Raw genomic sequence first — 27,949 nt, forward strand, 5'->3', positions numbered from 1 at the left:
GAACCAAAGAAGAGCTCGCATTGCCAAGGCAATCCTAAGCCAAAAGAACAAAGCTGGAGGCATCACGCTACCTGACTTCAAACTATACTACAAGGCTACAGGAACCAAAACAGCATGGTACTGGTACCAAAACAGAGATATAGACCAATGGAACAGAACAGAGCCCTCAGAAATAATACCACACATCTACAACCATCTGATCTTTGACAAACCTGACAAAAACAAGAAATGGGAAAAGGAGTCCCTATTTAACAAATGGTGCTGGGAAAACTGGCTAGCCATATGTAGAAAGCTGAAACTGGATCCCTTCCTTACACTTTATACAAAAATTAATTCAAGATGGATTAAAGACTTAAATGTTAGACCTAAAACCATAAAAATTCTAGAAGAAAGCCTAGGTAATACCATTCAGGACATAGGCATGGGCAAGGACTTCATGTCTAAAACACCAAAAGCAATGGCAACAAAAGCCAACATTGACAAATGGGATCTAATTAAACTAAAGAGTTTCTGCACAGCAAAAGAAACTACCATCAGAGTGAACAGGCAACCTACAGAATGGGAGAAAATTTTTGCAATCTACTCATCTGACAAAGGGCTAATATCCAGAATCTACAAAGAACTCAAACAAATTTACAAGAAAAAAACAAACAACCCCATCAAAAAGTGGGCAAAGGATATGAACAGACACTTCTCAAAAGAAGACATTTATGCAGCCAAAAGACACATGAAAAAATGCTCATCATCACTGGCCATCAGAGAAATGCAAATCAAAACCACAGTGAGATACCATCTCACTCCAGTTAGAATGGCAATCATTAAAAAGTCAGGAAACAACAGATGCTGGAGAGGATGTGGAGAAATAGGAACACTTTTACACTGTTGGTGGGACGGTAAACTAGTTCAACCATTGTGGAAGTCAGTGTGGCGATTCCTCAAGGATCTAGAACTAGAAATACCATTTGACCCAGCCATCCCACTACTGGGTATATACCCAAAGGATTATAAAGCATGCTGCTATAAAGACACATGCACACGTATGGTTATTGCGGCACTATTCACAATAGCAAAGACTCGGAACCAACCCAGATGTCCATCAATGATAGACTGGATTAAGAAAATGTGGCACATATACACCATGGAATACTATGCAGCCATTAAAAAGGATGAGTTCATGTCCTTTGTAGGGACATGGATGAAGCTGGAAACCATCATTCTCAGCAAACTATCACAAGGACAGAAAACCAAACACCACATGTTCTCACTCATAGGTGGGAATTGAACAATGAGAACACTTGGACACAGGAAGGGGAACATCACACACCAGGGCCTGTCATGGGGTTGGGGGAGTGGGCAGGGATAGCATTAGGAGATATACGTAACATAAATGACAAGTTAATGGGTGCAGCACACCAGCATGGCACATGTATACATATGTAACAAACCTGCACGTTGTGCACATGCATCCTAGAACCTAAAGTATAGTAATAAAAAATAAAATAAAATAAAAAAAGGAAGCAAAGAGGAAAAAAAGTTTTATCCCAGAAAGTTGTAAACAGTTTAATTTCATATTAATTTTTAAATAAAAGCTGCTTCATTGGATAGTGAAAGAAACCTCAATCTATTAATATAATTTAAAATGCTTCCAGATTGATAATGCCCATAAGAACTTTGCAGATGCAAATGAAAATTTATTCTGGAAGAATACACTTAGCCAAGTGTGGTTGTGCACCCCTGTAGTCCCAGCTACTGGGGAGTCTGAGGTGGAAGGGTCACTTGAGACCAGGAGTTTGAGACTGTGGTGAGCCTTGATCGTGCCACTGCACTCCACCATAGGCAACGGAGTGAGACTCCATCTCAAAAAAATAAAAGAAAGAAAGAAAAGAGACAAAGACAAAGACAAACACATAGAGAAATCTGCAAGATGTCTGAACAAGTACTTCATAAAAGAGGATATCCAAATGGCCAATACATCCAGGAAAAGGTACTAGCTTCATTAGTAATCAAGGATATGCAAATTAAAATGCCAAGATTCCACAACATACCAGGTCAGTCAAAAACTTAAAAGTTTGACATTACCAAGTATTAGTAAAGAAATGAACCAATAGGAACTCCCAGATACCATCAGTGTGTAAACAGGTAAGACCACTTTGGAAAACGGTTTGGTAGTATTACGTTGAAGATATACACCCTTTATCTGTGTAACAAACCTCCCCAAAACATAATGACTTAAAATAACAATGATTTAAATTTTTTTTGTTTTATTTAGCTCAGGATTCTTAGGATTGCTAATTTGTACTGGGCTCAGCTAGGTGGTTCCTCTGTTCTCTGCTGGGTTTATTAATGAGTCTGTGATCAGCTGTCTGTCTGAAAAGTCTGTTTCTAGGGATTCGCTGTCCACTGTGGTACAAGGACAATTGGACCACATACCTCTCATATAGTAAGGTAGCCTTGGTTTGTTTATATAGTGGCTGGACTGGGTTCCAAGAGGAAGAGCAGAACATTCAAGGCTTTCTGAGACCCAGGTTCAGATATGGAGTAACACTGCTCCTGTCACATTCTATTCAACAAAGCAAATCACAAAACCAGCAAAGATTCAAGGGATGGAGAAATATACTCCATCTTTTGATGTAGGAAGACACAAAAGGAGCATTTCAAAGAGTGTTACTATAGAGAGGGGAGAAATTGTGGCCATTTAAACAATCCACCAGACATCCCTATGACTCAGCAATTGCTCTCTTCCATGTATATCCCTACTCTCATTTTTATCTGTCAAAATCTTACCCATCCTTCAAGGATCCACTAAAATATCTCTTCCTCCAAGAAGTCATTTTGATCTCACTAATTAAAGTGGTCCCTTCATATTGCTGAGCAACCATTACAATATGTAACTATTTTATTACACAACACATTTTATATCTGGAATCTTTGTAATCTCCCAAAGCCAGTGGCATATATTTTAGATTTGTATTATGGTATCCTTTCACTTCCAGCACTGATTTCTGTATTAGTTATTGCTGTATAACAAACCACCCAAAACTTAATGGCTTACAGCAGTAATTTATTATTTGTCATCATTTTGTGGACTGGCTGGGTTGTTTGTCTGCTGGTTTTATGTAGGCTGTTTTATACAAGTTTATTCAGTTGTTAGATTTGCTTAGTTAGGGCTGAACTCAGCTGGAAATGCTGGAACTTATGGGTCTCTTTCTTCACATGGTTTTCACCCCAGACTTCTTCATAGCATGGTGATCTCTGGGGAGTATTTTTAAGAGTTCAAAGGTAGAAACTGCAAGGCCTCTTGAAGCCTACACTGTAGAGCTCATACAGTGTCAATTCTGCCACATTTTATTAACTAAAGCATTTCATAAAGCTATTCTAGATTCAAAGGGGTGAAAAAATTGATTCCAATTCTAGATGGGAGAAACAAGATCACATGGTAAAGGGGTGTAGATACACGATGGGAAGAATTTGTGCCCATTAAACAATATGTAACAATATATAAATAATTACCAGGTAAGAGAGGTTCTTGTGTTTCTAGAACAAAACAAGGATGCTATGAAAAAAATTCCACAATCACAAAGAGAGTGGCAGAGAGACTGTTTATGGAAACTGGAAAAGCAATAAAGAAACTGTTACTGGAGTCTGCAAAGACGTCCAGAAATAACTGGACAAAGCATTGTCTGCAGTAACTTGAAAGATAGAAAATGTACCTAATCAAATTGTGGATCTGACTAAGGTGACTTCTAGGCAGAATACTGGAAGTGTAAACTGACTTTTTTTTAGCTGAATATTGAAAGTATGGGGAGAGAGATGAAGTCAAAAAGAAATTGTTCAGGTTCATAAGTCAACTTTGGAGGATATACTATACAAAAAGGCCCAAGATGTGCTGGGTTGGAAAATAAAATCGTTTAACATCCAATCAACAAAAGTTTTCACAGTAAGAAATAGCTCAAATAAATATCAAAACACAGGTAAGAATGTTAAGAACATTTTAAGACCATGGAAAAATTCAAGGCAGCCTTATACAAGGATCTCAAGGGCGTTATCTTAGAGCATCCTGACATGCCCAAGGTAGGAGAAATCAGTCCTAAAAAGATTGGCTTTGGAGAAAAGATTCATAGAAACCCCTGAAAGTTTTGTGTTTGTTTGGTTTCAGTTTTTTAAAAATTGTACTGGCAGCAGCACTGCCAGCTTGGACTAAAAGGGACTGACACAGTTAAAAATGAAGAGGCCTTTGGACCATCAAAGAACAATGGGTAGAAAACAAGACTAAAACAACCACCCATTTGCAAACAGAGGCCATGTTTTATGGAAAAGGAAAGGCCTTTCAAACAGCTAAGCCAAGAATCCAGAGGTATGGCCAAGATGAAAACAATGTACTAGGGGACCACTCCTGGGTTGCAGAATGGAGACCTAATCAAGAAACATCCCATGCCCCTGATAACTTGTGTCCACTTGCATTTCAGAAATGCCATGAACTAGTGACTGCTAAATGCCACTATTCCTCCCCTTTTTGAATGAAAGCATCTACTGTGATTATCATGTCCCTGTCTCACCACTGTGTATTGAATGTGTAAGAGGTAAATAATTTTTTAGTCCATAGATCTCTGGATCAAGAGGAGCTACACTTGACAAGCTGCAGCCAAAGAGCATGAACCACATTCAAACCGATGGACTTTGAGCCCAATACTGTTTGGGGTTGAGATTTTTGGAAGTCTTGGGACAAAGGTGAACATGATTTGCTTGTGTGAGAAATGTAAAAGAGGTAAACTGATAAATTGCTTAATGGTGACAAATTCCTCCCATCATCTCATTTGAAATGTGATAGGGTCACTTCTCCCTTCCAGAGATGAAATCTATGTCTCCACTAGGATTGCCTTACAATTTGTTTTGGTCAGTAGGCCTTGAAGTCTTTGCTCTTTGAAAATGTTGCTCTGAACCTGCCATGCCATGTTATACAAAGAACGAGAAGTTCGGAATCAAAGACCACATGGAGAGAGGAGGCCCAGCCATCCCAAATGTCCCAGCTGGGGCTAACCCCCACAACAATCTACAAACTCAGGTGCAGTTGCAACAGAGCCTAGGCAAGACCAGCAGAAAAACATTCCAACAAACTCATGAAATTATGAGAAATAATAAATCACTGTTATTTTAAACCATTAAGTTGGAGGTGATTTGCTATGCAGCCACAGATTCAATATTTTTAGTTTAATTTTTTTTATTCTGCCCTCTACATTGTCTCTTTTCTCCAAGTTCCTTTTCTCCCATTTGGTTTTCATCTCTTTCACGGTTTTCTCAAATGTCAGACGATTCCCAGCTGTCTGTTTATATTTATAAGTAATGCATTAGTCAATATTATAAAAAACAAAAGCAGGGGGACTGTTCTAGATTAAAGGACAACAAAGAGACATGACTACCAAATGCAATGTGGGAACTTTAATTAGATCCTAGATAGAAAAAACAAATAGCTATTGAGGGCATTTGGAGGAAAAAGGAGGAAATTTGAATATTGAGTATAGTATATTGAGATAATATTCCTGAATCAATACTAGATTTCTTAGATGGCTATAAAGTAGAACATACTTGTCCTTGTTTAAGGAGATACAAGCTTCAAGTATCTCAGAGCAAAGTATCATGATGCTTACAAGTTACTTTCAACAGGTTCAGGAAAGAGAGGTATATAAAGAGATAAAACAAATATAGCAGATTTTTAATAACTGGTGAAATCTAGGTAAGATTATAAAGGTGTTAGTTATTCTATTATTTGAACTATTGAAGTTTGAAAATAGAATGACACACTATAATCAAAAAGACAAATAATAACGAGTGTTGACAAGGATGTGAGAAATTGGAACCTTCATAAACTGCTGGTGGGAATATAAAATGGTGCAACCAGAAAACAGCCCAGGTAGTTCCTCAAAAGGTTAAACATAAAGTTACCATATGACTCAGCAATTCCATTTAGATTCCCAAGAGAACACTACATATAAATATTCATAACAGCATTATTCATAATAGCCAAAAAATGGAAACAACTCAAATGCCTATCAACTGGCGAATGGATAAATAAAATGTAGCATATCTATAAAACAGAATGTTAGTCCACAATAAGAAGGGGTGAAGTAATGACACATGCAACAACATGGATGAACCTTGAAAATGTTACACTAAATGAAAGAAGTCAATCACAAAAGGCCACATATTTAATGATTCAACATATATGAAATGTCCAGAATAAGCAAATCCACAGGACATAAAGTAGATCTGTATTTGCTTAGGTTGGGGGGTTGAAGCAGGATTGCAGGGGAATAGTGAATGACTGCTAATGAGTATGGGGTTTCTTTTTGAGGTATTAAAATGTTCTAAAATTGATTGTGGTGATGGATAAACAACTGTGAATATACTAAAAATTATTGAATTGTACACTTTGAATGAGTCAACCATATGGTATGGAAACTACATCTCAATGAAAAAGCTATTTTTAAAAAGTGGAATGATACATTAAAAATTGAATGGGGCCATAAGTGGTGGCTCACACCTGTAATCTCAGAATTTTGGAAGGTTGAGGCAGGAGGATCACTTGAATCCAGGAGTTCAAGACAAGCCTGGGAAATACAGTGAGACCCCCATCTTCACAAACACACACACACACACAAAGTCAGGCATGGTGGCACACATCTCCCAGCTACTTGGGAGGCTGAGGTTGGAGAATCACTTGAGCCCAGGAGTTCGAGGTAACAAGTGAGCTATGATCGCATTGCTGCCCTCCAGCCTGGGTAACAGAGCAAGATGCTGTCTCAAAAAAAAAAAAAATGAATAGAAGCACTGAGGGAGGGCTTATTGATTGATAGGTTTCACTACTGGGTGATCAGGTAACAAAACAGATTTTTCATTAGGGGTTCACCTCCCTAATGTCAATATGTAGACATGTTTTCTCTCAGGTGTTTCATTTTCCCCAGAGAACTCTCCATTTTCTTGTCCTGAAGTTTAAGAGAAAAGGGTAGGGGGTTTTATCTGGCAGTATGCCTTCTGATAGAAGATGATAGTAGAAAGTAAGGATTCCACAGTTCAATGAGAAGATTTTTACTTAATTTTCATTTTCAGCCCCATGCGTCATCCCTTTCCCTTGCCTTATCTGGTGTACTCCTAACTAGAATTGCCATGGATCCATTTTTCCAGCACACAAACTTCTCATCTTCTGCAGGGAAGGAGACCTGGAAAGGTTCAAGTACTCTATAGATATATTTTCAACAAGTCTCCCTTTTTATTCCCAAGTCTTATTCCTGCCTTACAAAGTACCTGTTGTTTCCAAGTGCTAAGCAAACTTCTGAACTTTTAAGTCAGTCACAATGCTCCTCTATTTGCTTTCTGACAGATTCTGTTAAATCACTGTCTATTCTCTCTTGTCTCTGTGAGTTAAAACCCTTTTTATGCATTTTAATGAACGTGAGAAAAATAAATGGATGTGGTCAATCTATTATGTTTAATTTAAAGTTCTAAAAAGGATTTCAAAACTCACCTCCTATTTAATTATATAAACTCTAGTGCATAGGACACCTTGAATAACATTGGTCCTCAAAGAATACATGATGACATTTCAGAAAACCATGGAAGAGATGAAAAGCAAATATAAGAAAAGGAATTTGGAGAAAAGAAACAATGTGGACAGCAGAATTAAAAAAATAAAAAATAAAAACATTGAATCTATGGCTGTATAACAAATAATTCCCAACTTAATTATGTAAAACAATGATTTATTATTTCTTATAATTTCATAGAGCAGTTGATTAAAGAAACATTGATTAGTTTCCTAGCATATGTACAGCACAATGCAAGTTCTTCAAGATAGAGTTCACAATCTGGTTGGAGAGATAGACATGGAAACCAACAGTGTGATAAGCACTAGAACAGAAACATGTAGAAAGTACCTATAAAAATACAAATGACAAAGCAATTAATTCTGTCCACAGGAAGGTTTTAAGGTGAGTGTTTTGGAAAAAGTGGTATCTATCTAGGCCTTAAATATTCTCTGACAAAAAAATATGAGGAAAAAATAACATTTTAAAAATTATATGTTTATATAGTTTATCATTTACATTAAATACATCAATTTACCAATAGAACTGTCTACCAGATGGTGCATCAAATGTAGATGATTTCTTTGCCACTCAGCTTTGGGAGCCAGTGTTGCCACTTTAGCCACTGTTGTATCCCCCAGAGCCTAGCAAAATATTTGGCACACAATAGACACTGAATAAATCTTTCAGTTCAAAAATATACCAAATTTATTCCAGCTTTAAGGCCTATAGGCTTGCTGTTCCTTCTGTCTGGAATGCTCTATATCCATATCTTTATACAGAATTTCCTTTATGTTTCTGCAGTCTCAGGTCAAATGTTACTTCTTCAGTAAGCACCACACCTAATCACTCTTTAGCATATTATCTATCCTGTTTTATTTTCTCCAGAGCACTTAACATTATCCTACATTATCTTAAATTATGTTGATTATGTGTTAATTTTATTTATTATACCTCCTCCTTTAAAATACTAGCTTTGTGAGGTCAAAATCTCTTCTACTTTGGCCATGCTGTGTCTTCAGCACCTAGGACATGACCAGATATAGCATAATACATGAGATTAAATAAATATTAGTTGAATATTAAATAAATTTATCTCACCTAGTCCCTGAGGGTACTTAGTTAGTGACCTCTGCTTCATTCAAAGAGCAACAGATTGAGAATCCTTTAATATTAACAAATCTGTTAATAGGTAGCTATGTTTTCACATGCTTTGCCCTTTTTGTACCTACTTTCTTATTTTATCTCTTAATTTACTTCCAGCTCCAAAGTTCTATCACACAACTGCCATGTGAAAGACTCCCACTTCATCTTCAGCAATTTCTAAAGTACTCACTTGCATTTTTTCACATCAGATTTAACAAATCAAAATTTGTACTTTTTCTTCTCTCTCAAATCTTTTTAATTTCATTGCGGTCAGTAGTATCATGTATTCTATTTTAATCTCCAATGAACATTCACAAAATCTTTGACATCTTTCTCTTTCTCTCTCTCTGCTTCTCCACCTCTTGTTCACTTTCTCTGTCAACTACACTGTCACTTTCACTTTCTCCTTCATCCCCTAAATCTAATCTCTAAATGGACCGGTTTGTTCTTCCTTCTAATTTGCTCTTAGATTCATTCTGCATCACTACTCCTACTGCTATCAATCTAGTCAGACCCTCATTACCTCAGACATGAATTATAATCACCTTTTCCTGTTATCCCTTTATTTAATCTTCTCTCCCACTTCAATCTATTGTGCATATTTTCTCCAGAATTATTTTGCAAAACATCACCTAAACCTCATCAATTTCCAAACTCAAAGAGTTCTTTTTGTATACAAATCAAGCCCAAATTCCTGTGCCTAATATTTCAGGGTTCCCCACTTTCTAGTTTCATCGCCCTTTTCAACTTTAATCTTCTGCCCCCAAAAGACTTCCTCTATTACACTTTCCTTACTGTCTCCTACTAATCCGTGCTCATTTTCACCTCTGTACCTAGAATAATTTTTTACTCACTCCACTTATCTATCCATCTTTTATGCCCATTTCAAGGCCTCTTTTCTCCAGGAACCCTTCCCTGGCTATTCTAAACCACAATAACCCTTCCATTTTCTAAATCCATGTTGTGTGCTTAAATTCAACACTATAGTTTAACAAGAATTCTCCAATTCTTTGTATGTTCAATATGCCTCTCCAATGGGATGTTTCTGAAAGGCAAGAACTGTTTTACTCTTCTTTCATTCACTCCCCCAACTCCACAGCATATATATATACATATGTATATATACAGCCCCTTACCTAACAAAGCAATTTCCCTTATATTTTTCCTTTGATCCTCAAATTGCTTCTCTGATGTTTACAGAGTATTTCTTCCTACAGAGTATGGTAAAAAAAAAAAAATATATATATATATATATATATATATACACACACACACATATATATATATACACATGTATATATATATAATTGAACTTAAAGTTAGAAGTCTTAGACTTGAGAAAAAACTTGACTACTTTCTGTATGTAATCTTTTTTTTCTTTCTTTCTTTTTTTTTTTTTTGAAACGGAGTCTTCCTCTGTCACCCAGGCTGGAGTGCAGTGGTGCAATCTCAGATCTCAGCTCACTGCAACCTCCACCTCCTGTGTTCAAGTGATTCTCCTGCCTCAGCCTCCCAAGTAGCTGGGACATAGGCATGTGCCACCACACCCGGCTAATTTTTGTATTTTTAGTAAAGATGGCGTTTTGCCATGTTGGCCATGCTGGTCTTGAATTCCTGACCTCAAGTGATCTGTCCACCTCAGCCTCCCAAAGTGCTGGGATTATAGGTGTGAGCCACCACACCCAGCCATCACTGTGTAACCTTGAAGAAATAAAAACCTGTTTTTCTAAAACTGTTTCCTAATCTGACAATAAATGTTAAGTTTAATGCAAAAATACAGGCTCATATTTTAAAAGATCAGCACTGTTGAAGGCTTACAATAGATTTTTAGCTGGATTAACAACCCTAACAGGGTAAATTAATAAATAATTCTGAAGAAAATACAGGAAAAATCTACAACTACATCAGATTTCACTTTCTATACTATTGAGACTTTTTAGAAGTTATTATTACTTATAATAATATTTTAAACATTACTAATATTTTATAAGAAAGGTATATTTCTTTGAATAGATCTTATCTATTACTCATATTCCAACATATTACAAAAGAGATTTAAGGTGGTGATTTAAGAAGTTTGCTACATTTGTATTTGTGATTTTTATTAATAAAGAAGGCTAAAATATTTTCATGAAACTGTTCCTTCTATTTTCTATGGGAAGTCAATGTCAAAACGTTACTCATTTATCAGAAATACACTTTAAAGTGCATTTGTTATGTGACTTGGTATGTGTTTCTTGCTATATATACACTATTTATCTTAAATACTCTACATTCAAAATCATTTGCCAAATATCTTTGGAATCTGGGAATAGTATCTCTTTATGTTGAGAGCAGAAAACCATATTACGTATCTGCTTAATAATAAAAACATGTTAAAACAACAACAAAAACATTTCATATTATTATGAAATAAATAAGTGGTTTTCAAAGTGCAGTTCCTGGACCAACAATATCAGCAACACTTAAGACCTTGTTAGAAATGCACATTCTCAAACCTTTCTCTGATCTACTGAGTCAGAAAATGGGGTTAAGGCCCAGCAATCCTGTGTTTTAACAAATTACTAAAGTGTGACAATCACTGAAACACATTAACATGAGCATGCAAATGCTCATTTGGTCACTGGATGTTTTTAAAATATGTACTGGAAATTTAAATCTTGTCTAGAAAAATATTTTTTTTGTTTTCTTGTTTAATTTATCAAATGCTGAGTTAAAGAACTAGGCAAAACTGTAAGCACTGTAATCTGGCCTTAACAATGGAACTGAGAAACTTGAGGCCAGTTGTAATCTTTTGTATTAAGAATCAGAGAAGGCCGGGAGTGGTGGCTTACGCCTGTAATCCCAGCACTTTGGGAGGCTGAGGCGGGCGGATCACCTGAGGTCAGGAGTTCGTGACCAGCCTGGCCAACATGGTGAAACCCCGTCTCTACTAAAAATACAAAAATGAGCCAGACATGGTGGCAGGCGCCTGTAATCCCAGCTACTTAGGAGGCTGAGGCAGGAGAATTGCTTGAACCTTGCAGTGAGCTGAGATCATGCCATTGCACTCTAGCCTGGGGGACAAGAGTGAGACTTCCTCTCAAAAGAAAAAAAAAATCAGAGAAAACGGATGCTAAATACCCAAAAATATGCAAATATTCCCAAAATATGAACCAGGACAAGTAATTAAGAAGATTACGTATTTCTCCATTTGGTAAACTTTAAAAATGTATAACTTGAGTTATGAGTGTTATGGAAGGAGCAAATAAGCAAAGCATATGGTAATCAATCCTATGGTCTTAAGTAAATAATCTCTGGGCCAGTGTTCCAACTGATGTGCTAGGACAATGTTCCATGAATACATTACAAGTATTCATGTTCCATGAATATGTTACAGGTATTAATAGTCATTGATTCTCTCAGTACTGCAAATTGCTAGGCACAGCCTGGGAAGACCAAAACACCTAGGGCTGGTTGCAACCAGTGAAGAGTAGTTTTGTCCACTTGCCTCTCTGCACTATACAAATACTATGTTATCATTTTCCAATTATGCCTTCATGTGGGGCAAAAAAAAAAAAAAAAAAAAAAGGAGGAAGCACTTTTCTAGCCATTTCTGCTAATTCAGTGAGTAGGGTACTTCCAGTTCCAAATATAGAAAACACAACTTAAGCTGACTTTAAGACAAAAAGTAAATGTATTGGCTTATTTGACTAAAAAGTCTAAAATTAAGTTTGACTTCAGGCCAGTAATGTGACCAGCACCTGGATTGTTATCTTTTAATGTTTGCCTATGCTACCTCAATATTGGCTACATTCTCAATAGGCTGTCAATTCATAATGCCAAAAGGCTATAGGCAGCTACTGGGGCTAAATACTTCCTTGTATCTTTTTCCACCAAGAAAAAGAGAGTTTGTGTCCTGACAAGAGTCCTAAAGTTCCCATTTAGGCCTACTTGGATTACCTTCCCATTCCTGAACCAATTAATAAGCTTAGGAGAATGACAGATGCACAGTTCAACAAGAGGAATCTTTGGAGCTAGAAGTGAGGTCAATCCAGGTTAATCTCAAAAATATCACATGCCTGAGAAAGTGAGAAGGACTACTTAAGGAAATGTGAGGTACTGTTATCAGGAAAAGGGAAGAAGGTATGCAGGTTAATAAACAAGAGCTTTCCATAACAGCTTACCATACATCTCTAAATGAGCTAAAATACAAAATAAAAATAATCACTTTTTTCTTTGGATTAAAAGTGAACACCTCAATGGTAATCTAAAAAAAAGTATATGTTAAAATAACACGAGGTTGGGTGCGGTAACTCACACCTGTAACCTCAGCACTTTGGGAGGCCGAGGCAGGCAGATCACTTGAGGCCAGGAGTTCGAAACGAGCCTGGTCAACATGGCGAAACCCCATCTCTACTAAAAATACAAAAATTAGCTAGGTATGATGGCACATGCCTGTAATCCCAGCTACAAGGGAGGCTGAGGCATGAGAATCACTCGAACCCGGGAGGCAGAGGTTGCAGTGAGCCAAGATTGCACGACTGCACTCCAGCCTGGGCAACACAGGAAGGCTCTGTCTCAAAAAATAATAATAATAAATAAATAAATAAAATAACATATTTACCTATAAAATTAGTAGAAGTTTTTTAAAAATAAGAGTACTGTGCTAGTAAAAAGAAAAAAAATTGTAAAAGAGGCATTCAAATAGTTCTGGTAGAAATGTAAATGGAAGCAATCCTTTCAAAAAACAATTTAGAATGTCTCAAAAGTCATAAACTATTCTATGCTGACTCAACTTCTAAGAATCTATTCAAAAGAAAAAAATCCTAGATGCAGAAAAAGTTTTATGTTAACGGATGTTTACAACGAAATATTTACTAATAAAAAACAAGAAAGAAAAGTTGGAAACAACCTAAATGTTCAGTAATAGAAAAATAGCCAATTAAGTTATCACTATCTAATTGAATATATGTAGCCACTTAAATAATAACGGCTAATGTTTGTTGAGCACTTAATACGTGCAAAACTATCTTCTAACACTTCATATTTAGTTATCCAAACAACTTTATGAGATGTTTACTGTTACCATTTTCATTTCTAAATGAGAAAGCTAAGGCATAGAGAAATTAAGTAACTTGCCCAAGGATATACAGGAAGGTGGAACCAGGACATGAACCCAGCAATCTGGTTCCAGGGTTGTACTCTTAACCACTATATTATAGTGCCTCTCAAAAGTTTGTGCCCAGCCTGGGCAACATGGCAAGACCCCATCTCTACAAAAAGTTTTAAAAGTTACCCAGGTGTGGTGGTGCATGCCTGCAGTCCCAGCTACTTGGGAGGCTGAGGTAGGAGGATTGCTTGAGCCCAGAAGGCGGAGGTTGCAGTGAGCCAAGATCATGCCACTGCATTCCAGCCTGGGCAACACAGTGAGACCCTGTCTCAAAAGAAAAAGTGTTTGTGGAGTTTATAACAGAAAATATTTATGTTAACACTTTGTTAGAAATATCGATAATAATAAAAACAGGACTCAGAGTCTTCTAATTAAAGATAGTGGATTGAACAGAGGTATTTAGTTCCACTCCACTAAAATGACAGTGGTGATTTAAGGCATAAGCCTTAGAACAAACAGAATGGTATCTAAGACAAAAACAATAAAACTCTGTTTTTTGGCAGACAGATAAAAAAGTAGAAATCTTTATCGCACCTGAGAAAGCTAGGAAAACTGAGAAGCAATTTGATTTACATCACTCTCTCCTCTTTCTCCCCTCCCCTGCCAACAGAGTCTGCTGATACCAGGTACCTCTAAAGGTGAAGGTAAAGGTGAAGCCAAAAACAGGATGATTACTTGAAAGTGTGTTTAAGAAGACCCACAGATTCCCTCTCTCTTTCTGGTTAGGCAGAACCCTCTCTGACCTGGGCAGAAGATTGGAAGTTGTTCTGATGATGACAAAACTGAGCCTCTGGAATGGGTTTATTGGGATACCAGGTGCAGTTGAGAAAGGGTCAGGGGTGGCTACTATATGGAAAAATGTGTATATTAAATGTTGAGATACCCACCAGTCTTTCTTCTCCACAGCTCCAATAGCTGCTAACAGCCAGATAGCTCTTGAGGCAGCAGATTGGAAGGAAGTGTGTGTTTTCTAAGGCAGGAGACCCCAACCCCCAGGCCACAAACTGATACTGGTCCGTGGCCTGTTAGGAACACCCCAGGCCACGCAGCAGGAGGTGAGCGATGGCATGAGAGCAAGTGAAGCTTCATCTGTATTTACAGCCACTCCCCATTGTTCACATTTCCACCTGAGCTGCCTCCTGTCAGATCAGGGGCAGCATTAGATTCTCATAGGAGTACAAACCCGGTTGTGAACTGTGCATGAGAGGGATCTAGGTTGCATGCTCCTTATGAGAATCTAATGCATGATGATCTGTCACTGTCTCCCATCACCCCCAGATGGGACAGCATAGTTGCAGGAAAACAAGTTCAGGGCTCCCACTGACTCTACATTATGGTGAGTTGTATAATTATTTCATTACATATCACAATGTAAAAATAATAGAAATAAAGTGCACAATAAGTTGTAATGTGCCTGAATCATCCTGAAACCATCTTCCCCCGGCCCCAGTTTGTGGAAAAATTGTCTTCCACAAAACCAGTCCCTGGTGCCAAAAAGTTGGGGACCACTGTTCTAGGGAATTTGACCAGGCTAAGAGAAAAGACACAAATAATATGATAACAGGAGTTTCCTCACAAAATGTTCTAGTCAGGTAACCCTAAGATGAAGACCATAGTCAATAGGCTATATCCATGCATACATAACCTCCAATTCACTTTCTGGTGCCCCATTCTTAAATACAGAGCAAAGAGTGAAAAACCAATAGACTTTTAAAGGAAAGTGTCTAATTTAAAAGACAAAGATTAAAACAAACTGAAATTTTAAAAACCAATTCAGAGGAAGCAAACATTAAGCAAAGGAAACTCTTTCAAAAGAAATATTACTAACACTCTTTTAAAAATTATTTTCTTATCCATAGTGTTCAGTACAGCATCAACTTTCTTATGAAGAGATAAGAATGTATATTACATTGATGAAAAAAAGATGCTTCACAGAAACAGTTCTTATAAAAATTAAGATAGTGGAAACGAAAAATCCAATAAAAGGATTAGAAGACAAAGTTAAAGAAGTCTTGCAAAAAGAAGCAAAAAGCCAAAGAAATAGAAAATTGAAGAAACAAAGATTAGAAAATTAGAGGATTAATCCAGAAGTCCCAATAACTGTACCCTAAAAGTCCCAGAAAGAGTGAACAAAGAAATTGGAGAAGAAATCATCAAAAAGTTTCTAAATCAATTTTCCCAGAATTAAAAAATATAACTTCGCATATTAAAAGAACCCATCAAGTGCCAGCACCAAGACACATCATTGGTGAAATAACAGAACACTAGAGGAAATGAAAAGATCCTATATGTTTCCAGAAAGGGAAAAAAAAAAAAATCATAAAAAAGATCAAGAATTACACTGGAATTTTCAATATCCATAATGGAAGCTAGAATAAAGAAACTAAGCCCTCAGTTTAAAGGGAAAATGATTACCAGATTGGAATTTTAACAGCCATGTCAACAGTGAAGATAGAAGATATTTTCAGATATGCAATATCCAAAACAATTTACCTTCTATGCACCCTTTCTCAGGAAGCTCCTTAAGGATTTCTTTAAGGAAGAGAAAGGCGTGGGATCCAGGAAACAGCGGATCCTTGTCTTAATCTGTTCAGATGACTATAACAAAATATCAGACCAGGTGGCTTATAAATAACAGAAATTTATTTCTCACAGTTCTGGAAGCTGGGGAGTCCTAGATCAAAGTGCTAGCAGATTCAGTGTCTGGTGAGGTCCTGCTTCCTGTGTCCTCACATGGTGGAAGGGGCGAGGAAACTCTCTGAGGCCTTTTTATTTTATTTTTATTTTTTTTTCCTGGGGTCTTTTCATAAGAGTGCTAATCCCATTCAAGAGGACTCTGCCTTCATGACCTAATCACCTCCCAAAGGCCCCACCAAATACTACCACACTGGGGATTAGGTTTCAACGTATGAATTTGGGGGAGACACAAATATTTATTCTATAGCAATCTTGCATAGGCAAGAAAGAGAGGAAAGGAACCCTAGCATGGTGAAGGAGGACAGCAAGAGGACACCTGTACGAAGACAGAGAGCAACCAGTCCAGATTAAAGTGGTTTAATAGGCTCTGGCGGCAACTTCCTCAACACAATGATATTAATAGATTATCAACTGTTTTTAAGTTACTCATAAAAGTTTTAGGTAACTGAGAGAAGTCTGGGGTTGAATTAGTAATTAATACATTAAAAAGAAAGCAGGCCAGGCACAGTGGCCCACGCCTATAATCTCAGCACTTTGGGAGGCCAAGGTGGGCAGATCACCTAAGGTCGGGAGTTCAAGACCAGCCTGACCAACATGGAGAAACCCCATCTCTACTAAAAGATACAAAATTAGCCGGGCGTCGTGGTGCATGCCTGTAATCCCAGCTACTCAGGAGGCTGAGGCAGGAGAATCACTTGAACCTGGGAGGCAGAGTTTTGGTGAGCCAAGATCGCGCCATTGCACTCCAGCCTAAGCAACAAGAGTGAAAGTCCGTCTCAAAAAAAAAAAGAAAGCAATGGGGAAAAATAAGACAATCCAAGGTGGTAAGGAAAAATAATCACAGAATATTACAATAGTTCAGCTGTGAACCACATTTATGATTATGTTATTACTCTGCTGATATAATAAAGAGTATGCTACAACCGTTTATGGAGGATGTGAAGAAGGAGAAGTTAGAGCAAAAGACAAAAGAAAGTTAAATCCTTAGTTTCCATCATGGGAAGGCATTAGATAATGGGTAAAACTGGAAAATCAAGAAGTATCATTTACAAACATACTATTTAAAGATATGGAAGTAAATGTCTAAAGTATCAGCTAAAATAGCTTGAAGTAATTGCTCTGAAAAGGAAGAAATGGCAGGAGAGATCTCTTTTTCTGAACAAACTTTATTTTAAGAAAAGTATAAATGATTTTGTCCTCTTCATTCTCCTTTTCTATAAGCAGTGTAAATAACTTATATAATGGAGGAGTAAATTTTATTGTATATGTTTTAAGTTGGTACAGAACCCTTAGACTAAGATATATGAAATCAGTTTAGTTTCTTATAATGATAGAACAGAACAGGCTGGGCACGGTGGCTCATGCCTGTAATCCCAGCACTTTGGGAGGCCAAGGCAGGCGGATCATTTGAGGTCAGGAGTTCGAGACCAGCCTGGCCAACACGGTGAAACCCCATCTCTACTAAAAATTAGACAGGCGTGGTGGTGGGCACCTGTAATCCCAGCTACTTGGGAGGCTGAGGCAGGAGAATCACTTGAACCCGGGAGGTAGAGGTTGCAGTGAGCTGAGACAGCGCTACTATACTCCAGCCTGGGCAACAAAGCGAGACTCCATCTCAGGAAAAAAAAAGAACAGAACAGTGTAGATTAAACTAGAATAGACCAGCAATCTCCTCACATATGGTAAGTTTTATAAAACTCTTGTTTTAATTTTATGTAAATGTAAATACATATAAGTATACCAGATTACAATGTGAAATGTATTTCTTACAGTGGATCACTGTCAAAAAAAGTTTTACGATGCTGTTACAGACAGCTTGACAAGGTGAGAAATGCACCAGTTTTTCTTTTATTTTTTGTTTTTGTTTTTTTGACACAGGATCTCACTCTGTCACCCAGGCTGGAATGCAGTGGCGTGATCACAGCTCACTGAAGCCTTGACCTCCAGGGCTCAAGTGACCCTGCCACCTCAGCCTCCCAAGTAGCTGGGACTGTAGGCATGTGTCACCATACCCAGTGAATTTTTTATTTTTTTTAGAGACAGACAGGCTATCACTATGTTACCCAGGCTGGTCTTGAACTCCTAGGCTCAAGCAATCCTCCTGCCTCGGCCTCCAAAGTGCTAGGATTACAGGCATGAGCCACCATGCCTGGCAGAAGTGCACCAGTTTTGAAGTTTTGTGGTAAAGTACAGATTTTTGTTATGTGCTTTTGAAAAAGAAATATGCATTTTTGTAGCTTCCTATAACAGAATCCACAACAGATATGGATTAAAATTCTATCTCCTCTTACTAGCTGTGTGACTTCTCACACAGAGGAGGTTTCAGTTTCCTCATCTATTAATACCAGGGATAATGATACTTATTTCACAGGATGTGATGATTAAATTAAGGTAACATATGTAAAGACCTGGTTTTACATAAGGGTTCAGAAACCAGTGAAGAAGAAATGTAAATGCTTATATGTATAAAACATGCTGTTTTTGTAATTTTAAAAAGACATGTAATATTTAATTTGAAGCTTCATCTATATTTTACTTTTAACAGATCAAAATATTCTTACACTTCAGTACTGCTTTTATTACAGAAATATCTAAAAATGCATACGCCTTCCCCTATCCTGAAACACAATTTGAATAAACTCCAACAGTGATTCCATATAGAAGGGTTGCCATTAAGAAATGCTTACTGAATCTTTATTTTTAACATTTGGCATAAAATAGTTACTAATGAACTTTTGTAAGTAGTTCATTTATTTATAGTAATTTATAACAATAAATCTGTTATTTATAATACTCAAGTATTTATTATATAATTATAATATATAATAAATATATTATTTATATAATTATAATTATATAATAAATATATTATTTATATTTATAACATACTTGTTATTAATAAATATTTCATTATTAAAATATATGTTAAAATAAGGCCAATATAATATTATAAAATGCTTAAAGCATCATTTCAGCATTCATCATATTATTTATTTTATATAAGTATTACAAGCTTTTTTAAATGCTTTTTTTCAAAAGTACAAAATAAAAATCTATATTTTTCACAGTTTAAGAGATATAAAGGCTTTTATGTCTTTGGAAGTATTTATTAAAAATTACATCTTAAATACTCTACAGTGGAAAGTAAGTTAGCCTATAATCCTGATAGGGGTCAGAGTAATAACACAGAATGGACAAATTACACTGTCATTCTACTTAAATTATTTAAGTTATTTAATTTGACCTGTAGATAGTCTCTTGTCTTCTCATCATGCCTGACTTTTAAGTGGGAGGTCTTCATTCATGATGATCCTTTAATGGAAGTAAAGCTTTCTCCATTTAACCCATGCTGTTATCAATCATGTACAGGGATAAATGAGCCTGTAAGATTTTGCCAGTATCACAAATGACACTGTGACCTGAGGCCAACATCTTTATTTGCTTCTCCAGTGATTCACTTCAGCAGATATTAACCAATTTTATAATCCATGAAAGGCAAAATTAAAGGACACCATCCATAAAACAGAATAATTCCTATCAGCAACAAAGTGATGTGTATTATCTTATAAATTATATGGCCATACAGTGTGGTAATGTAATGAAGTAAAGATGGTAATAACCAAATGCCTAGGGCAAACGCTAATATGCATTTAATCACACAGCATGAAGCCATTTGTCACTACAGTTGAATGCATGTGTACATAAAATACGAGTCACGTCCTTATTGTTATACTATAACAGCATCAGTTTCACACTATCATTTCACATAATAACAACCAGTAGGCTTTGACATTAGCTAAAACATTCGAAGAATATAAACACAATTGTCTTTTTTATATTTACAAATATAAAAAATTTTTGATTTTTCAGTAACTAAAACATTTTTCCCAAAAAAATTATTTGGTAAAGAACCATAAGTTTCAAGTTGCTTTTTTCTTAAATATCACATAAGTTGGTTTCATCATATTGTCTTTTATTCTTGTGAATACTCTTATAACTTGAAAAAAATGGCAAATTAGTCCTATAAGCCTGTCTCCTTCATACATAATTATTAATTTAGTATGTAAATGTAAAATATGGATGGCATTTGTCACAAAAAGTGAATCTTTGTGTGAAAAATTATACCCATTAATTATACACAAGCTGGTACATGTGTAGAGTAAAAAAGATACAGAACAATCAAAATATGATCTAAAAACATATAAACATGAATTATATGATCTGGGATTGCTACAAGATTCATTGAGAACGTCCTTAACTCCATCAGGACCTTTTATAATCTAATAAAATTATAACTATTACATTTCCTAAGGTATACCCCCCAAAAGTAAAGAACTGAAAGATCTTTTATGTCCCATATAGCACAAGTGCCAAGCTGGAACTGATTACACTTACACTCATCAGATTCTATCTTGTAGTAGCAAAAGTTGCCTTATCCGTTATACTGCAAATTCCTTGACCAATGGCCAAGTCTTCCACACTTTTGTATTCTCATACTGCCAGATATAATAATTTACAAAAGGCAGGCACTAAATTAATTTTTGTTGCATTGATTATACTGAATTGAATAGATCACTCATATCCTTTGGAAAAGGCAAGAGAAGGATACTTGAAAACCATGAATCAAAGAAGGCAGCATGTACAATCAGAGTGTTTCCTATAACTGTGATAGATAAACTTTTAGAAGGATATCACAAAGCTAGAAAGACTAGAGAAGAGCAATAAAGGAAGAGTATCCATATACTGATTTTTAAAAATTAATTAGACTTCTCATATACAGACAATAAAGAATAACAATGATGTAATTCAATAAATCTTTCTGTTTAAGGAACTACAGATGATACAAATTTGATGGTACAAATCTTTTTTTTTTTTTTTTTTTGAGACACGGTCTTGCTCTGTCATGAAGGCTGGAGTGCAGTGGTGTGATCACAGCTCACTGCAGCCCCGACCTCCGGAGCTCATGAGATCCTCCCACCTCAGCCTCTCAAGTAGCTGGGACTGCAGGCACATGCCACAACACCCAGCTAATTTTTGTATTTTTTGTAGGGATGGGGTCTCACTATGTTGCCCAGGCTAGTCTGGGCTCAAGCGGTCCTCCCACCTCAGCCTCCCAAAGTGCTGGGATTACAGGCATGAGCTACTGTGCTTGGCCGAGTTAATCTTAATCTCCAGGTATTTACAATCTAGAAAAATGGACAAAGCACTTATACAAATTAGTTTAACTCAAGGCATGGTAACACCAGGCATAAAACAAAAGACATGGTAGATAAACAAAAAAGGGTGCTATAAGTGTTCAAAGAGTTCAAAGTCATGGTGCCCAAGCCTCATTCACTTTATCTGTAAAATAAGAATGCTAAACTAAGTTTAATTTTTATATTGTTAACTTTTAAACATACTATCCCATTGCAAAAATAGTTATAATTTCAACAGCAAATTAGATAAGATAGTATCTAGTGCAATTCTAGCTGTCAAATTCTGATCTAATTAACCTATGGAGATGAGATTTTAGGCTACTTATAATTCCAAAAACAGTTAATGGAGAAGGATTTTTAGAAACATAAAGATTAAATGCTTAGCCTTAGGGGGAAAAAAAGGGAATAATATTCCTCTCATTCTTAGCGACTACAGTGAAGGATAAGGTGAAAGGGCCACAGTACAAAAATCACTGAGTTTCCAAAGAGATCAGTTATAAAATCAAGTGCAAACCTGACCTTGTTAAATAAACTTCAAAATACCAGAAGAAGAAACCTAAATCCAATATTAATGTAAGCAAATAAAGGAAACAAAGAAAAATGTATTCGTTCATTTAACAAACATTTATTGAGTCTCTTCTATATTCAAAACGTAGTGATTTTTTTAAAAATACAGACACCCAGGCTGGGGGTGTTGGCTCAGTCCTGTAATCCCAGCACTTTGGGAGGCTAAGGCAGGAGGATCGCTTGAGGCCAAGAGTTCAAGATTAGCCTAGACAACATAGTGAGACCCACATCTCTACAAAAAAACAAAAAAATTCGCTGGGTGTGGTGGTGCACACCTGTAGTCTCAGCTACTCAGGAGGCTGAGGTGGGAGGATCACTTGAGCCAGGGAAGTCAAGGCTACAGCTAGCTATGATCATGCCACTACACTCCAGCCTGTGTGACAGAATGAGACCCTGTCTCAACAAAAAATAAATACGACACCTTCTTCTCAAGGAACTCTAGTAGAGAGATACAGATACACAAAATAATTATAATACAATGTGATCATGTGTGAAGATGGACACCCAGCATGAGAAAATCAGGGGTGGCTTGGGAAGGTCAGTCAGCCTGAGGAAGGTGACTTCTGGGCTGAGATTTAAAATCTTAAAAGACAAGACATTAGTAAAATGAAAAATTAGATAAGGGTATTTCAGAGGGAAAAACAGCATAAGTAAAGGCAGAGATGGAAGAAACATCATTTTAAATGAGGAACTAAAAGTAGTGTAGGGAGATTGCAGTCTAACAGGTAAGGCTGAGAGAAGATGAGATGAGGCTTGAGAAGCAGGCAAGTCTTAGGGGGTCTTTTATGTTATGTTAAGGAGGCTGAACTAATACCATCACATATTCTGCTCTATTATACCAAATGCCTTGCCATATATTCTCTGTTTAAACATATTTTAAAATCAGATCAAATTCCATCTCCTCTGAAGATTTTCTTACAAATCCCATTCACACCAATTTCTCCTTTTCCGAACTATACTTATTGTCAGATCATATGGTTAGCACTTTATTCTGTATATTGCCCCATTCTGTTATTGTCTATTCCACATAATTTTGCACTTTATTTATCCATTTATAATACTGCCCATAAATAATGTTATTTTTTCATTAACTGTTTCATGTTTGAAGAAGGCTTATTAACCTCCAAGTGAGGAAAAACCTTGAGAGCATAGTGAATACTTGATAAACATTTTATTAAATTGCTATAAATTATATAAAATTACAAAAACCACTTTTAGTTTCTTAAAATATTTACACTATTATGAGTAAAACATTCTCTATTCATACTAAAATCTTTACCAAATTTCTCCTTGTTTTAAGAAACAGAGGGAAGATTATATATATAAATTTTAGAAATCTAAAAATAGTTAAAACATGAACTGTATATGTGTGAAGAGATTGAGAGAATTAGATATTATCTCCGTAAAGATCATTATGAAACTATAACATAAAATAAGCTACTAAATGTACTATAAATTCAACCAATCTAAGGCAACATACCAGAGACCTTTGGAACAAGTACATAAACACTAATTTGAGCCATCTTATAAATAAAATGTAGCAAAATTCTTTAAGGATTTTATAAAACACAACTTTTAACTAAACTAAACTCCAATTTTTTTCAAATACAAAACAAGAATTGCCAAAATAGCTTAATAAAGTTGAATCCAACACAGCTAGAAATGTACTGCTCATTGAACTTAACTGAAAATAAGTTTTAGTTTTATATGAAATTAATCAGTGCCAGAAAATCTCATAAAGGTTTTTCTTGTTACTAACAGAAAATTTCCACAGGTCATCAGGAAATTAAGAAAGCTGAATGACTTCCTGATGTGTTTCTCTGTCATGCCAATATTAGCAAATAAACGAATTAGGAAAATGACATCAATAATTTACAGTAAAAATTTTCACCTAAATGTACATTACAACAAAAACATTTCTGCCTTAATTATCTACATGATTATTTCCCAAAGTATGTTCTAAGGGGCACAAGGCCCACAAGATACATTTCTAAAAACAGGTTCCACAGTCAAATAAATCTGGGAAATCCCATACACTAACTCCCCATTTCAGAGATAAGCAGTCCCATTAGCTTTGTTGGAGCCTGTTTAACTTTAATCCGTATTTCCCAAGTTTACCTTGATCTTGAAACACTTTTTTTCATAATTTATAAGACAAGCTAATATTCTGGGGAACATGTATTCCAAAGAACATACTTTGGAAAATTCTAATCTACAAAATTGTTATATGTTCTTCCTTCACTAGTGGCCTAAACTGATTGTAAAGAATAATTTCCCAATTAAAAAAACACTGTTCTCAGCCAGGCGTGGTGGCTAATGCCTGCAATCCCAGGACTTTGGGAGGCCGAGGCAGTGCAATTGCTCGAGCTCAGGAGCTCAAGACCTCAAGACTCAGCAACATGGTGAAACCCCATCTCTACCAAAAAACAAAATCAAAAAGTATCCAGTTGCGGTAGTGTGCTCCTGTAGTCCCAACTATTCAGGAGGCTGAGGTGAGGGATCACTTGAGCCCAGGAGGTGGAGGCTGCAGTGAGCCAAGATCACGCCACTGTACTACAGCCTGGGCAACAGAGCCAGACCCTGTCTCAAAAAAAAAAAACCACACACACACACACACGCGCACACACACACACACACAATCCCCACCACTGTTCTCATTCAACTGTTACCAGGACTGATAAAAGAACATAATCCATCAACAAAGACATTTACCATTGAATCAATGACTTCTTTCAACTATAGCCCTAACACAATTTCCCAAAGTGTGTTCCATTAATAAGCACAGCACAAAAAAATAGGACCCCACGGTCTAGTGCAGTAAAACTGTAGACTGTGACTCATTCATGAGTCAAAAAATCAATGTAATGGGTCTTGACCAGAATTTTTTTTTTTAATGAAAGGCTAGACTAGTAAAAAATAAAATAAAAAACTTAAGTGTACACTGCTTATGGTAAAGGTAAGTATTGACTCATGTGTAAGTATTTACTCATATGGTAAAGCTAAGTATTGACTAATGTCGGCTGTAATCAGAGAAGTTTAAGAATGCTGTGAGTTCAAAAAAAGTTAGGTTAAACAAGTTCCTTCACTGCAGGACATTTTAGAGTCCTTAAATGAATTCCAAGAGTATTTTTGGCCACAGAAACCTTTTTTTATTGAAGCATCTCACAGGACTAGTGCTCCCTGGAACACAATTTAGGAAATACTGTCTTTTGGAAACGGTGTACCTCCAACTGTCTTGAGGTACACTATATAAATAACAGTGCCCAATTTTCACCTCCTTCAGAAAACTCACAGTCAGATTTCTCATCTTAACTATAGCATCCTTCACAATTTGATCAAACTTGCAATAACTTTAATTTGGTTAGCATGAAGTAGTGGTTAAGCATCTGGGTTTCAATTCTAGCTCCACCACTTGTCGGCTGTGTAATCAGCCTTGCATTGTTATTTAATCTCTTTCCCATGGTTTTCCCATGAAGTGTAAGGAGAATACTGGGAATACCTATGGTACAGGGTTTGGGGTTTGTTTTTTTAGGATTAAATGAGATAACTTCCAGCCCCTGGCGTGTAATAAGCATTCCACATATGATATCTATTACTATTAGAATAACACTATCACCGCACCTGTACAGTTATTACGGGATACACGGCCAGAGCGAAAGAAACTAAAAACCCTATGCTGCCGCCTGGTGGACACTCGGAATTTAAAAATCTGTCATTCGCTTCCTTCCTGACACTACGATATGAAGCCGTATGGAAATTAAAACGTTTTCTTAAGCTGCATTAACACATTTTATAAATCATCAAAGTGGGGAATCTAATTTTCCAAAACTTAACAACTACCCCCAAGGCAACCCTGAAACCAGGGAGAGTTGTAAAGACTCAAATTGGCCTAAGAAATGGCTGAGAGAAGACACCAGTGAAGGATTACAGAGGAAACTCCATCCACAGCGTATTTGCTGATTCTCAGGTTGGGATATTTCAGTATAGGTTTTTTCTTCAAGGTATAAAACAAAGAGAGCCATAGGAATTTATCACAACTAAAGCAAAATAACCAATAATCATCAATTCGAGGATCTCAATTAATATAAGCAGAAGACTCCGTGGAATCTTCACATTTTCTTTCTAAAAGAAGTGCAGTGATCATAAAGGTTCCCATAAATGACTTAAGGGTTGTCACTTATTTTCAGCAGCAAAGTGAAGTGGAATATTGCAGCAATGACATGAATAATTTATTTTATTTATTTTTTTTTTTTTTTAGACAGAGTCTCGCTCTGTTGCCCAGGCTGGAGTGCAGTGGAGTGATCTCGGCTCACTGCAACCTCCGCCTCCCGGGTTCAAGCAATTCTCCTGCCTCAGCCTCCTGAGTAGCTGGGACTACAGGTGCCCGCCACCACGCCCGGCTAATTTTTGTATTTTTAGTAGAGACGGGGTTTCACCATGTTGACCAGGCTGGTCTCAAACTCCTGACCTCAGGTGATCCGCCCGCCTCGGCCTCCCAAAGTGCTGGGACTACAGATGTGAGCCACCGCCCCGACCAAACAATTTATATCTAGAATTCAGCATTATCAGGATTAGCAGGGCAGTCATTTCATTCCCAGTGAGATTCCATTTAAATTTGCTCGTGCAAGGCAGTTTGGGAGAAACAAAATTACCAGCAGAATGAAGAAAAAATAGAGAAATGTCCCTGGGAATTTACACACTTCTGCAACTGCGCTAGAACTTTCGCACTATACTTAAAACATTCTGCAAAAAGTAACGTTCACCAAAGAAAAAGTCGAGATTCACCAATAACAGTTCCAAATGTTGCTAACTCTGAGCGGTCAGAGTTGTTTGAGAATTTTCAGAAGAACAATCGACATGATTGCATTGCATTCATAAGGCAAATATGAGGTTTAAAACAAAAACCACCACCACGCAAGGCACATGTACAGAAGGCGCTTCTCCACGATGAACAGACGAGACCCTCATGACTCACCCGCAGTCTCAATCCTGCCCAAGCAGAGATCCAGATGGAAGCCTCAGTGTGGCTGCTTCTCCGGGGTCGGGAGCGTGGAAGATTCTAGACACAGCCCAGCAGTCAGGAGGCTCCAGGCCAAAGCAGCCCCTTGGCAACCAGAGCAAGGAAGGGTAGGTTAGGCAGCTGGAGGTGCAGGGCAAACCCGTAAGTGGACCCTGGATGAAAAGGTTAGGGCTGCTTCCTAAACAGCCCAACTACACGCTTGTGACTGCTCCGAGTTACCTCAGCGAAGCGCGCCTCTAGCTCCTGTTGGCCCTTCCGGTTCACCTTTTCCCGCCCTAGGGCACTTCCGGCTTGAAGGTCATTAGCCTAAGATACGTGGGTAATCTTGAGCATCTGGGGCAAAATGTGATTGATTTTATTCTCTTTTTAAATACAAGCTTCGGAAAAGATACCTGGATATTTGATGTTTTTCCTTAAGTACAACATGTATTGGCTTATATATTCTTTTTTGTTTTTGTTTGTTTTCGGTTTTTTTGTTTGTTTGTTTGTTTGTTTTGAGACGGAGTCTCGCTCTGTCGCCCAGGCTGGAGTGGAGTGGCGCGATCTCGGCTCACTGCAAGCTCCACCTCCCAGGTTTATGCCATTCTCCTGCCTC

At 37.0% G+C, this 27,949-nt stretch overlaps 1 protein-coding gene across 1 annotated transcript in view; it reads right to left on the reverse strand.

Moving 5' to 3' along the window:
• The window catches only part of CCDC73 (coiled-coil domain containing 73), a 191,523-nt gene extending 163,937 nt beyond the window's left edge, over positions 1–27,586 (reverse strand). Inside the window, exon 1 of the mRNA XM_009460189.5 lies at positions 27,310–27,586. The gene's annotated coding sequence lies outside the window, so the exon portion shown is untranslated. The remainder of the gene's footprint in view (positions 1–27,309) is intronic.
• Between the last annotated feature and the right edge of the window lie 363 nt (positions 27,587–27,949).

Source organism: Pan troglodytes, chromosome 9 (genome assembly GCF_028858775.2).
Source record: "Pan troglodytes isolate AG18354 chromosome 9, NHGRI_mPanTro3-v2.0_pri, whole genome shotgun sequence".
Classification (NCBI taxonomy): Eukaryota; Metazoa; Chordata; class Mammalia; order Primates; family Hominidae; genus Pan; species Pan troglodytes.